Below are 14,557 nucleotides of genomic sequence, written 5' to 3'. Positions count from 1 at the left end.
GAAATGACGCGCTCACATTTAGCGGCTTGCTCTGTACAAACACGGGGTGGGCACCCGTACTAATTGGCAGCGAGGTTGTTCTGGGAAACAACCCAAAATATATGGCGGCCGCAAACGTCCGAAATTTTCGGAATCAGGGGCGTGTTTTTTGCGTTCTGAGTGACAGATGACGTCACAGGGCGAAAGAACGCAAAAAACTCGTCCCCGAATCCAAAAAAGACGGGGCTTCAACCGAGTGATGCCCCTCTCCTCCAATGGCTGACCTCCATTCAGGAAGCCAGCCAATGGAGAAGAGGGGCAGGTTGAAGCCACCCTAACTAAAAAACATAAAATCTTCAGACTCCGCCCACTGCTACGCAGTGCAACGGTCCTCGACCTAAAAAGCAGTCAGCAGTGCCTCAATCTATTACAGAAGAAGTACGAGAAGTTGCAGGAACACCAGCTAGGCCTGCACTGCTACCAGTGACCGAAGAAAGCTCAGAAACTGAGAATACACCATCAGCAGATGAATCTCTGAGTCTAATATTACAAACAAGTGAAGGAAGTGCTGAAATTGTAAGTGCGCCAGATGTATCACTGCTGCTACCAGTGGCTAACAAAGTGAAGAACCTTCAAATGTGCTACTTGTTTCTGAAGTATTGCCAAACATTGAAGAAGAAACTGAAGACCTTATGAGTAAGGATGTGTAATTACACTTAGAAGAAGTAGATTCAAGCAGTACCCAGTTTTGCCAGGATTTGTACCCGAGTGATAGAGGGAACTTTTTAGACAAACCTTGTCATTTTACAGAGTTACGAAGGTTTGCCATTAGAAGTGGCCCATGCAAGCCTTGAGGCCCCTTCCCACGAGATAATAAATACAGGTGCTTTTCCACAAACTACTACTACAAGGAAAATAGGACTGGAGATAAGACTCCAAGACTGTGGTTGTGCTACTATTTAAAAATGGACAGTGCATACTGTGAACCTTCTTGGCTTTTTAGAGATAGATAACTTTCATCCTGTCAGCAAGCATGGGCTAATGGTATAAAAGATTGGCATGGCATGTCTCGAAAATTTAAAGAACATGAAATGACGTGCTCACATTTAGCGGCTTGTGCTGTACAAACACGGGGTGGGCACCCGTACTAATTGGCAGCGAGGTTGTTCCGGGCAACAACCCCAAAAAAATGGCGGCCGCAAACGTCTGAAATTTTCGGAATCGGGGGCGCGTTTTTTGCGTTCTGAGTGACAGATGACATCACAGGGCGAAAGAACGCAAAAAACACGCCCCCGAATCCGAAAAAGATGGGGCTTCAACCGAGTGACGGCCCTCTCCTCCAATGGCTGGCCTCCGTTTAGGAAGCCAGCCAATGAGGAAGAGGGGCGGGTTGAAGCCCCCCTAACTAAAAAACATAAAATCTTCGGACTCCGCCCACTGCTACGCAGTGCGACGGTCCTCGACCTAAAAAGCTGCCACCAGTGCTTCAATCTATTACAGAAGGAGTCGGAGAAATTGCAGGGACACCAGCTAGGCCTGCACTGCAGTGACCGAAGAAAGCTCAGAAACTGAAAATATACCATCAGCAGATGAATCTCTGAGTCTAATATTACAAACAAGTGAAGGATGTGCTGAAATTGTAAGTGCACCAGATGCATCACTGCTGCTACCAGTGGCTAAAGAAATTGAAGAACCTTCAAATGTGCTACTTGTTTCTGAAGTATTGCCAAACATTGAAGAAGAAACTGAAGACCTTATGAGAAAGGATGTGGAATTACACTTAGAAGAAGTAGAATCAAGCAGTACCCAGTTTTGCCAGGATTTGTACCCGAGTGATAGAGGGAACTTTTTAGACAAACCTTGGCATTATACCGAGTTACGAAGGTTTGCCATTAGAAGTGGCCCATGCAAGCCTAGAGGACCCTTCCCACGAGATAATAAATACAGGTGCTTTTCCACAAACTACTACTACAAGGAAAATTGGACTGGAGATAAGACTCCAAGACTGTGGTTGTGCTACTATTTAAAAATGGACAGTGCATACTGTGAACCTTGTTGGCTTTTGTGAGATAGAAAACTTTCATCCTATCAGCAAGCATGGGCTAATGGTATAAAAGATTGGCATGGCATGTCTCGAAAATTTAAAGAACATGAAATGACGCGCTCACATTTAGCGGCTTGTGCTGTATAAACACGGGGTGGGCACCCGTACTAATTGGCAGAGAGGTTGTTACGGGGAACAACCCCAAAAAAATGGCGGCCGCAAACGTCCGAAATTTTCGGGATCGGGGGCGTGTTTTTTGCGTTCTGAGTGACGGATGACATCACAGGGCGAAAGAACGCAAAAAACACGCCCCGAATCCAAAAAATACGGGGCTTCAACCGAGTGACGCCCCTCTCCTCCAATGGCTGGCCTCCGTTTAGGGAGCCAGCCAATGGAGTAGAGGGGCGGGTTGAAGCCCCCCTAACTAAAAAACATAAAATCTTCGGACTCCGCCTACTGCTACGCAGTGTGACGGTCCTCGACCTAAAAAGCTGTCAGCAGTGCCTCAATCTATTACAGAAGAAGTCGGAGAAATTGCAGGAACACCAGCTAGGCCTGCACTGCTACCAGTGACCGACGAAAGCTCAGAAACTGAGAATACACCATCAGCAGATGAGTCTCTGAGTCTAATATTACAAATAAGTGAAGGAAGTGCTGAAATTGTAAGTGCACCAGATGTATCACTGCTGCTACCAGTGGCTAAAGTAAGTGAAGAACCTTCAAATGTGCTACTTGTTTCTGAAGTATTGCCAAACATTGAAGAAAAACTGAAGACCTTATGAGTAAGGATGTGGAATTACACTTAGAAGAAGTAGAATCAAGCAGTACCCAGTTTTGCCAGGATTTGTACCCGAGTGATAGAGGGAACTTTTTAGACAAACCTTGGCATTATACCGAGTTACGAAGGTTTGCCATTAGAAGTGGCCCATGCAAGCCTAGAGGACCCTTCCCACGAGATAATAAATACAAGTGCTTTTCCACAAACTACTACTACAAGGAAAATAGGACTGGAGATAAGACTCCAAGACTGTGGTTGTGCTACTATTTAAAAACGGACAGTGCATACTGTGAACCTTGTTGGCTTTTTGGAGATAGAAAACTTTCATCCTATCAGCAAGCATGGGCTAATGGTATAAAAGATTGGCATGGCATGTCTCGAAAATTTAAAGAACATGAAATGACGCGCTCACATTTAGCGGCTTGTGCTGTACAAACACGGGGTGGGCACCCGTACTAATTGGCAGCGAGGTTGTTCCGGGCAACAACCCAAAAAAATGGCACCGCAAACGTCCGAAATTTTCGGAATCGGGGGCGTTTTTTTTGCATTCTGAGTGACAGATGATGTCACAGGGCGAAAGAACGCAAAAAACACGCCCCCAAATCCGAAAAAGACGGGGCGTCAACCGAGTGACGCCCCTCTCCTCCAATGGCTGGCCTCCGTTTAGGAAGCCAGCCAATGGAGAAGAGGGGCAGGTTGAAGCCACCCTAACTAAAAAACATAAAATCTTCAGACTCCACCCAATGCTACGCAGTGCGACGGTCTTCGACCTAAAAAGCTGTCAGCAGTGCCTCAATCTATTACAGAAGGAGTCGGAGAAATTGCAGGAACACCAGCTAGGCCTGCACTGCTACCAGTGACCGAAGAACGCTCAGAAACTGAGAATACACCATCAGCAGATGAATCTCTGAGTCTAATATTACAAACAAGTGAAGGAAGTGCTGACATTGTAAGTGCACCAGATGTATCACTGCTGCTACCAGTGGCTAAAGAAAGTGAAGAACCTTCAAATGTGCCACTTGTTTCTGAAGTATTGCCAAACATTGAAGAAGAAACTGAAGACCTTATGAGTAAGGATGTGGAATTACACTTAGAAGAAGTAGGATCAAACAGTACCGAGTTTTGCCAGGATTTGTACCCGAGTGATAGAGGGAACTTTTTAGACAAACCTTGGCATTATACCGAGTTACAAAGGTTTGCCATTAGAAGTGGCCCATGCAAGCCTAGAGGACCCTTCCCACGAGATAATAAATACAGGTGCTTTTCCACAAACTACTACTACAAGGAAAATAGGCCAGGAGATAAGACTCCAAGGCTGTGGTTGTGCTACTATTTAAAAATGGACAGTGCATACTGTGAACCTTGTTGGCTTTTTAGAGATAGATAACTTTCATCCTATCAGCAAGCATGGGCTAATGGTATAAAAGATTGGCATGGCATGTCTCGAAAATGTAAAGAACATGAAATGACGTGCTCACATTTAGCAGCTTGTGCTGTACGAACACGGGGTGGGCACCCGTACTAATTGGCAGCGAGGTTGTTCCGGGCAACAACCCCCAAAAAAATGGCGGCCGCAAACGTCCGAAAGTTTCGGAATCGGGGGCGTGTTTTTTGCGTTCTGAGTGAAGGATGACGTCACAGGGCGAAAGAACGCAAAAAACACGCCCCCGAATTCGAAAAAGATGGGGCTTCAACCGAGCGACGGCCCTCTCCTCCAATGGCTGGCCTCCGTTTAGGAAGCCAGCCAATGGAGAAGAGGGGCGGGTTGAAGCCCCCTAACTAAAAAACATAACATCTTCGGACTCCGCCCACTGCTATGCAGTGCGACGGTCCTCGACCTAAAAAGCTGTCAGCAGTGCCTCAATCTATTACAGAAGAAGTCGGAGAAATTGCAGGAACACCGGCTAGGCCTGCACTGCTACCAGTGACCGAAGAAAGCTCAGAAACTGAGAATACACCATCAGCAGATGAATCTCTGAGTCTAATATTACAAACAAGTGAAGGAAGTGCTGAAATTGTAAGTGCACCAGATGTATCACTGCTGCTACCAGTGGCTAAAGAAAGTGAAGAACCTTCAAATGTGCTACTTGTTTCTGAAGTATTGCCAAACGTTGAAGAAGAAACTGAAGACCTTATGAGTAAGGATGTGGAATTACACTTAGAAGAAGTAGAATCAAGCAGTACCCAGTTTTGCCAGGATTTGTACCCGAGTGATAGAGTGAACTTTTTAGACAAACCTTGGCATTATACCGAGTTATGAAGGTTTGCCATTAGAAGTGGCCCATGCAAGCCTAGAGGACCCTTCCCACGAGATAATAAATACAGGTGCTTTTCCAAAAACTACTACTACAAGGAAAATAGGACTGGAGATAAGATTCAAAGACTGTGGTTGTGCTACTATTTAAAAATGGACAGTGCATACTGTGAACCTTGTTGGCTTTTTGGAGATAGAAAACTTTCATCCTATCAGCAATCATGGGCTAATGGTATAAAAGATTGGCATGGCATGTCTCGAAAATTTAAAGAACATGAAATGACGCGCTCACATTTAGCGGCTTGTGCTGTACAAACACGGGGTGGGCACCCATACTAATTGGCAGCGAGGTTGTTCCGGGCAACAACCCAAAAAAAATGGCACCGCAAACGTCCGAAATTTTCGGAATCGGGCGTGTTTTTTGCGTTCTGAGTGACGGATGACGTCACAGGGCGAAAGAACGCAAAAAACACGCCCCGGATGCAAAAAAGACGGGGCTTCAACCGAGTGAAGCCCCTCTCCTCCAATGGCTGGCCTCCGTTTAGGAAGCCAGCCAATGGAGAAGAGGGGCAGGTTGAAGCCACCCTAACTAAACAAGCATTTACAATGCAACGGTTTCGCCTTTGGAGAAGTTAGAGCTATTGGCATTGTAAATGACAAAATTTGTATTTATGTGTTGGTTTTGAAAACAGATAAATAAATGGCATTGTCATTTACATTGCCAATAGCTTTATCTCTCGTAAATGTGAGAACTATTGTACCTTACGGACGAGCTCAGCAGACAGCAATAACTACCACACACACACACACCCAGAGCCAGCCACACACACCCAGAGCCAGCCACACCCAGAGCCACACACACACACCCAGAGCCCCCCACACACACACACAACCAGAGCAGTCACATACACACACCCACCCAGCGAGAGTGCCAAACCGGCAAGCACAACTTGGCCATCTTGTATATACATTCATTAGTGGGCTTAGACATTCCTGTTCAGAAAGGGACGTGTATACTTAACACGGGTAATCCTTTTGTATAGGCTACTGGAAATAAACAATTCTGCGCCAATCCATTTTTCTGTCTGATAATGGATTTATCACATATTCAACAGTTTTCAACAAAAAATAAATGTTCCTCGCTCAAATTGATCAAACGATACTACAAATGCTGGTTATTGACTACGACACAGATTGCAGCATTTTGAAAATATTGGCTGGTTATATCGCATGCCGATTGCTGTATTTCAGGATTAAAGAGGTGAGAACGTTGTATTACATTTTCACTCCACCTGTGAAAACTGACAACTGCGGGAGACAGGTTGGAGCAGACAAAGCCACGTGGGAGAAGTTGCTCCTTGAACGAGCACTCAGTACTAGTATCTTTCATCACTTTAGGATGCCCCGCAGATAAATCTATCGCATTCTGTACTACAGGCACACGGACAGCGGGAGGGGGGCAGGCAGGCACACAGACAGCGGTAGGGGGGCGGGCAGGCACACGGACAGGGGGAGGCACACGGACAGCGGGAGGGGGGCGGGCAGGCACACGGACAGCGGGAGGGGGACGGGAACGGGGACACGAACAGCGGGAGGTGGGGGGCAGAAACGGTAAGACGGACACACACACACCCAGAGCCCCCCCCACACACACAACCAGAGCAGTCACATACACACACCCACCCAGCGAGAGTGCCAAACCGGCAAGCACAACTTGTCCATCTTGTATATACATTCATTAGTGGGCTTAGACATTCCTGTTCAGAAAGGGACGTGTATACTTAACACTGGTAATCCTTTTGTATAGGCTACTGGAAATAAACAATTCTGCGCCAATCCATTTTCCTGTCTGATAATGGATTTATCACATATTCAACAGTTTTGAACAAAAAATAAATGTTCCTCGCTCAAATTGATCAAACGATACTACAAATGCTGGTTATTGACTACGACACAGATTGCAGCATTTTGAAAATATTGGCTGATTATATTGCATGCCGATTGCTGTATTTCAGGATTAAAGAGGTGAGAAAGTTGTATTACATTTTCACTCCACCCGTGAAAACTGACAACTGCGGGAGACAAGTTGGAGCAGACAAAGTCACGTGGGAGAAGTTGCTCCTTGAACGAGCACTCAGTACCAGTATCTTTCATCACTTTTGGATGCCCCGCAGATAAATCTACAGCATTCTGTACTACAGGCACACAAACAGCGGGAGGGGGGCGGGCAGGCACACGGACAGCGGGAGGGTGGCGGGCAGGCACACGGACTACGGGAGGCACACGGACAGCGGGAGGGGGGCGGGCAGGCACACGGACAGCGGGAGGGGGCGGGAACGGGGACACGAACAGCGGGAGGGGGGCAGGAACAGGAAGACGGACACACACACACCCAGAGCCCCCCCCACACACACAACCAGAGCAGTCACATACACACACCCACCCAGCGAGAGTGCCAAACCGGCAAGCACAACTTGGCCATCTTGTATATACATTCATTAGTGGGCTTAGACATTCCTGTTCAGAAAGGGACGTGTATACTTAACACGGGTAATCCTTTTGTATAGGCTACTGGAAATAAACAATTCGGCGCCAATCCATTGTTCTGTCTGATAATGGATTTATCACATATTCAACAGTTTTCAACAAAAAATAAATGTTCCTCGCTCAAATCGATCAAACTCTACTACAAATGCTGGTTATTGACTACGACACAGATTGCAGCATTTTGAAAATATTGGCTGGTTATATCGCATGCCGGTTGCTGTATTTCAGGATTAAAGAGGTGAGAAAGTTGTATTACATTTTCACTCCACCCGTGAAAACTGACAACTGCGGGAGAAAGGTTGGAGCAGACAAAGTCACGTGGGAGAAGTTGCTCCTTGAACGAGCACTCAGTACCAGTATCTTTCATCACTTTAGGATGCCCCGCAGATAAATCTATCGCATTCTGTACTACAGGCACACGGACAGCGGGAGGGGGGCAGGCAGGCACACGGACAGCGGTAGGGGGGCGGGCAGGCACACGGACAGCGGGAGGGGGGTGGGCAGGCACACGGACAGCGGGAGGGGGGCGGGAACGGGGACACGAACAGCGGGAGGTGGGGGGCAGGAACGGGAAGACGGACACACACACACCCAGAGCCCCCCACATACACACAACCAGAGCAGTCACATACACACACCCACAAATCGAGAGTGCCAAACCGGTAAGCACAACTTGTCCATCTTGTATATACATTCATTAGTGGGCTTAGACATTCCTGTTCAGAAAGGGACGTGTATACTTAACACGGGTAATCCTTTTGTATAGGCTACTGGAAATAAACAATTCTGCGCCAATCCATTTTTCTGTCTGATAATGGATTTATCACATATTCAACAGTTTTCAACAAAAAATAAATGTTCCTCGCTCAAATCGATCAAACGATACTACAAATGCTGGTTATTGACTACGACACAGATTGCAGCATTTTGAAAATATTGGCTGGTTATATCGCATGCCGATTGCTGTATTTCAGGATTAAAGAGGTGAGAAAGTTGTATTACATTTTCACTCCACCCGTGAAAACTGACAACTGCGGGAGACAGGTTGGAGCAGACAAAGTCACGTGGGAGAAGTTGCTCCTTGAACGAGCACTCAGTACCAGTATCTTTCATCACTTTTGGATGCCCCGCAGATAAATCTACCGCATTCTGTACTACAGGCAGACGGACAGCGGGAGGGGGGCGGGCAGGCACACGGACAGCGGGAGGGGGGCGGGAACGGGGACACGAACAGCGGGAGGGGGGGGCAGGAACGGGAAAACGGACACACACACACCCAGAGCCCCCCACACACACACAACCAGAGCAGTCACATACACACACCCACCCACCCAGCGAGAGTGCCAAACCGGCAAGCACAACTTGGCCATCTTGTATATACATTCATTAGTGGGCTTAGACATTCCTGTTCAGAAAGGGACGTGTATACTTAACACGGGTAATCCTTTTGTATAGGCTACTGGAAATAAACAATTCTGCGCCAATCCATTTTTCTGTCTGATAATAGATTTATCACATATTCAACAGTTTTCAACAAAAAATAAATGTTCCTCGCTCAAATCGATCAAACTATACTACAAATGCTGGTTATTGACTACGACACAGATCGCAACATTTTGAAAATATTGGCTGGTTATATCGCATGCCGGTTGCTGTATTTCAGGATTAAAGAGGTGAGAAAGTTGTATTACATTTTCACTCCACCCGTGAAAACTGACAACTGCGGGAGACAGGTTGGAGCAGACAAAATCCCGTGGGAGAAGTTGCTCCTTGAACGAGCACTCAGTACCAGTATCTTTCATCACTTTTGGATGCCCCGCAGATAAATCTACCGCATTCTGTACTACAGGCACACGGACAGCGGGCGGGCAGGCACACAGACAGCGGTAGGGGGGCGGGCAGGCACACGGACAGCGGGAGGCACACGGACAGCGGGAGGGGGGCGGGCAGGCACACGGACAGCAGGAGGGGGGCGGGCAGGCGCACGGGCAGCGGGAGGCTCACGGACAGCGGGAGTTGGGCGGGCAGGCACACGGACAGCGGGAGGGGGGTGGGAACGGGGACACGAACAGCGGGAGGTGGGGCAGGAACGGGAAGACGGCCAGCGGGAGGGGGTTGCGGGAACGAACGGGCACACGGAAAGCACTCACCTGGACCTGGACTTCCTCCGGCGGCGGTCAGCCGCGGAATGACGAAAAGAAACCTCGACGAACAAAAAAATAAACCACGCCCACCGCCACACTGACGTGTCCAAAGGGGCCGGATGAGAAAAATTCTCAGAAACGCCCACGAGTCGCCTCGCAGAATGACGGACGCCTCTGTTTGCCAATAGCTAGCGTCCATTTATGGAGCTAGCCAATGGGAAACAGAGGCGGGACGAACATCCATACTGGTCAACAAAAGCAGCTTTTCGCAAGGCGAAACCTAAAAACATAAAATCTTCAGACTCCGCCCACTGCTACGCAGTGCGACGGTCTCGGACTTAAAAAGCTGTCATCAGTGCCTCAATCTTTTACAGAAGGAGTCGGAGAATCTCTGAGTCTAATATTACAAACAAGTGAAGGAAGTGCTGAAATGGTAAGTGCACCAGATGTATCATTGCTGCTACCAGTGGCTAAAGAAAGTGAAGAACCTTCAAATGTGCTACTTGTTTCTGAAGTATTGCCAAACGTTGAAGAAGAAACTGAAGACCTTATGAGTAAGGATGTGGAATTACACTTAGAAGAAGTAGAATCAAGCAGTACCTAGTTTTGCCAGGATTTGTACCCGAGTGATAGAGGGAACTGTTTAGACAAACCGTGGCATTATACCGAGTTACGAAGGTTTGCCATTAGAAGTGGCCCATGCAAGCCTAGAGGACCCTTCCCACGAGATAATAAATACAGGTGCTTTTACACAAACTACTACTACAAGGAAAATAGGACTGGAGATAAGACTCCAAGACTGTGGTTGTGCTACTATTTAGAAATGGACAGTGCATACTGTGACCCTTGTTGGCTTTTGGGAGCTAGAAAACTTTCATCCTATCAGCAAGCATGGGCTAATGGTATAAAAGATTCGCATGGTATGGCTCAAAAATTTAAAGAACATGAAATGACGTGCTCACATTTAGCGGCTTGTGCTGTACAAACACGGGGTGGGCACCCGTACTAATTGGCAGCGAGGTTGTTCCGGGCAACAACCCCAAAAAAAATGGCACCGCAAACGTCCGAAATTTTCGGAATCGGGGGCGTGTTTTTTGCGTTCTGAGTGACGGATGATGTCACAGGGCGAAAGAACGCAAAAAACACGCCCCCGAATCCGAAAAAGACGGGGCTTTAACCGAGTGACGCCCCTCTCCTCCAATGGCTGGCCTCCGTTTAGGAAGCCAGCCAATGGTGAAGAGGGGCAGGTTGCAGCCACCCTAACTAAAAAACATAAAATCTTCAGACTCCGCCCAATGCTACGCAGTGCGACGGTCCTCGACCTACAAAGCTGTCAGCAGTGCCTCAATCTATTACAGAAGGAGTCAGAGAAATTGCAGGAACACCAGCTAGGCCTGCACTGCTACCAGTGACCGAAGAAAGCTCAGAAACTGAGAATACACCATCAGCAGATGAATCTCTGAGTCTAATATTACAAACAAGTGAAGGAAGTGCTGACATTGTAAGTGCACCAGATGTATCACTGCTGCTACCAGTGGCTAAAGAAAGTGAAGAACCTTCAAATGTGCTACTTGTTTCTGAAGTATTGCCAAACATTGAAGAAGAAACTGAAGACCTTATGAGTAAGGATGTGGAATTACACTTAGAAGAATTAGGATCAAACAGTACCGAGTTTTGCCAGGATTTGTACCCGAGTGATAGAGGAAACTTTTTAGACAAACCTTGGCATTATACCGAGTAACAAAGGTTTGCCATTAGAAGTGGCCCATGCAAGCCTAGAGGACCCTTCCCACGAGATAATAAATACAGGTGCTTTTCCACAAACTACTACTACAAGGAAAATAGGACTGGAGATAAGACTCCAAGACTGTGGTTGTGCTACTATTTAAAAATGGACAGTGCATACTGTGAACCTTGTTGGCTTTTTAGAGATAGATAACTTTCATCCTATCAGCAAGCATGGGCTAATGGTATAAAAGATTGGCATGGCATGTCTCGAAAATTTAAAGAACATGAAATGACGTGCTCACATTTAGCGGTTTGTGCTGTACAAACACGGGGTGGGCACCCGTACTAATTGGCTGCGAGGTTGTTCCGGGCAACAACCTCAAAAAAATGGCAGCGCAAACGTCTGAAATTTTCAGAATCGGGGGCGTGTTTTTTGCGTTCTGAGTGACAGATGACGTCACAGGGCGAAAGAACGCAAAAAACACGCCCCTGAATCCGAAAAAGATGGGGCTTCAACCGAGTGATGGCCCTCTCCTCCAATGGCTGGTCTCCGTTTAGGAAGCCAGCCAATGGAGAAGAGGGGCGGGTTGTAGCCCCCCTAACTAAAAAACATAAAATCTTCGGACTCCGCCCACTGCTACGCAGTGCGACTGTCCTTGACCTAAAAAGCTGCCACCAGTGCTTCAATCTATTACAGAAGGAGTCGGAGAAATTGCAGGAACACCAGCTAGGCCTGCACTGCATTGACCGAAGAAAACTCAGAAACTGAAAATACAACATCAGCAGATGAATCTCTGAGTCTAATATTACAAACAAGTGAAGGAAGTGCTGAAATGGTAAGTGCACAAGATGTATCATTGCTGCTACCAGTGGCTAAAGAAAGTGAAGAACCTTCAAATGTGCTACTTGTTTCTGAAGTATTGCCAAACGTTGAAGAAGAAACTGAAGACCTTATGAGTAAGGATGTGGAATTACACTTAGAAGAAGTAGAATCAAGCAGTACCTAGTTTTGCCAGGATTTGTACCCGAGTGATAGAGGGAACTGTTTAGACAAACCTTGGCATTATACCGAGTTACGAAGGTTTGCCATTAGAAGTGGCCCATGCAAGCCTAGAGGACCCTTCCCACGAGATAATAAATACAGGTGCTTTTCCACAAACTACTACTACAAGGAAAATAGGACTGGAGATAAGACTCCAAGACTGTGGTTTGCTACTATTTAAAAATGGACAGTGCATACTGTGAACCTTGTTGGCTTTTTCTAGATAGAAAACTTTCATCCTATCAGCAAGCATTGGCTAATGGTATAAAAGATTGGCATGGCATGTCTCGAAAATTTAAAGAACATGAAATGACGCGCTCACATTTAGCGGCTTGTGCTGTACAAACACGGGGTGGGCACCCGTACTATTTGGCAGCGAGGTTGTTCCGGGCAACAACCCAAAAAAATGGCATCGCAAACGTCCGAAATTTTCGGAATCGGGGCGTGTTTTTTGCGTTCTGAGTGACGGATAACGTCACAAGCGAAAGAACGCAAAAAACACGCCCCCGAATCCAAAAAAGACGGGGCTTCAACCGAGTGATGCCCCTCTCCTCCAATGGCTGGCCTCCGTTTAGGAAGCAAGCCAATGGAGAAGAGGGGCAGGTTGAAGCCACCCTAACTAAAAAACATAAAATCTTCAGACTCCGCCCACTGCTACGCAGTGCGACGGTCCTCGACCTAAAAAGCTGTCAACAGTGCCTCAATCTATTACAGAAGGAGTCGGAGAAATTGCAGGAACACCAGCTAGGCCTGCACTGCTACCAGTGACCGAAGAAAGCTCAGAAACTGAAAATACACCATCAGCAGATAAATCTCTGAGTCTAATATTACAAACAAGTGAAGGAAGTGCTGAAATTGTAAATGCACCAGATGTATCACTGATGCTACCAGTGGCTAAAGAAAGTGAAGAACCTTCAAATGTGCTACTTGTTTCTGAAGTATTGCCAAACATTGAAGAAGAAACTGAAGACCTTATGAGTAAGTATGTGGAATTACACTTAGAAGAAGTAAAAATAAGCAGTACCCAGTTTTGCCAGGATTTTTACCTGAGTGATAGAGGGAACTTTTTAGACAAACCTTGGCATTATACGGAGTTACGAAGGTTTGTCATCAGAAGAGGCCCATGCAAGCCTAGAGGACCCTTCCCACGAGATAATAAATACAGGTGCTTTTACACAAACTACTACTACAAGGAAAATAGGACTGGAGATAAGACTCCAAGACTGTGGTTGTGCTACTCTTTAAAAATGGACAGTGCATACTGTGAACCTTGTTGGCTTTTTGGAGATAGAATACTTTCATCCTATCAGCAAGCATGGGCTAATGGTATAAAAGATTGGCATGGCAAAGAACATGAAATGACGCGCTCACATTTAGCGGCTTGTGCTGTACATGGAAGATGGAAGCAGGATGAGACGATCGATACACAACTGGAATCAGACTACAAAGAGCAGGGGAACTACTGGACACAAATTCCTAGTAGGATCATCAATGTTACACTTCTGTTGTCAACTTGCAATTTACCTTTCAGAGGACATAGAGAAAAAACGGAAAGAAAAAGATAGTGGGAACTTTCTGGCAGTCATTGAACTTTTGGCCAAATATGATCCTTTTTTAAACCATCTGATTACAACAGAGAGTAGAGTTAAATACTTGAGTCCTGCTATTCAAAATGAGCTGATTGAAATGCTTTCAAATAATGTGCAAAATGGGATAGTAAGTGAAATAAAAAATGCACCATTTTACTCTGTTATAATGGACACAACGCAGGACATTAACAAGTATTTACAATGCAATAGGTCTCGCAATTACATTGTTTTGAGCTATTGGCATTGTAAATGACAATGCCTTTTATTTGAGCTATTGGGATTGCAATTGACAATGTGTTTTATTTATGTTTTGGTTTTTAAAACAAATAAAAGGCATTGTCATTTGCAATGCTAATAGCTTAAACTTTCGCAAATGTGCACCTTTACTGCACATTTTGCCCAATTGAATTGACCCAAGGCAGCACTTTGCAGTGTATGTTGTGTGATGGATC

The sequence above is a fragment of the Lissotriton helveticus genome, chromosome 5_1 (assembly GCF_964261635.1).
Source record: "Lissotriton helveticus chromosome 5_1, aLisHel1.1, whole genome shotgun sequence".
Lineage (NCBI taxonomy): Eukaryota > Metazoa > Chordata > Amphibia > Caudata > Salamandridae > Lissotriton > Lissotriton helveticus.
This window is presented reverse-complemented; position numbering follows the sequence as displayed.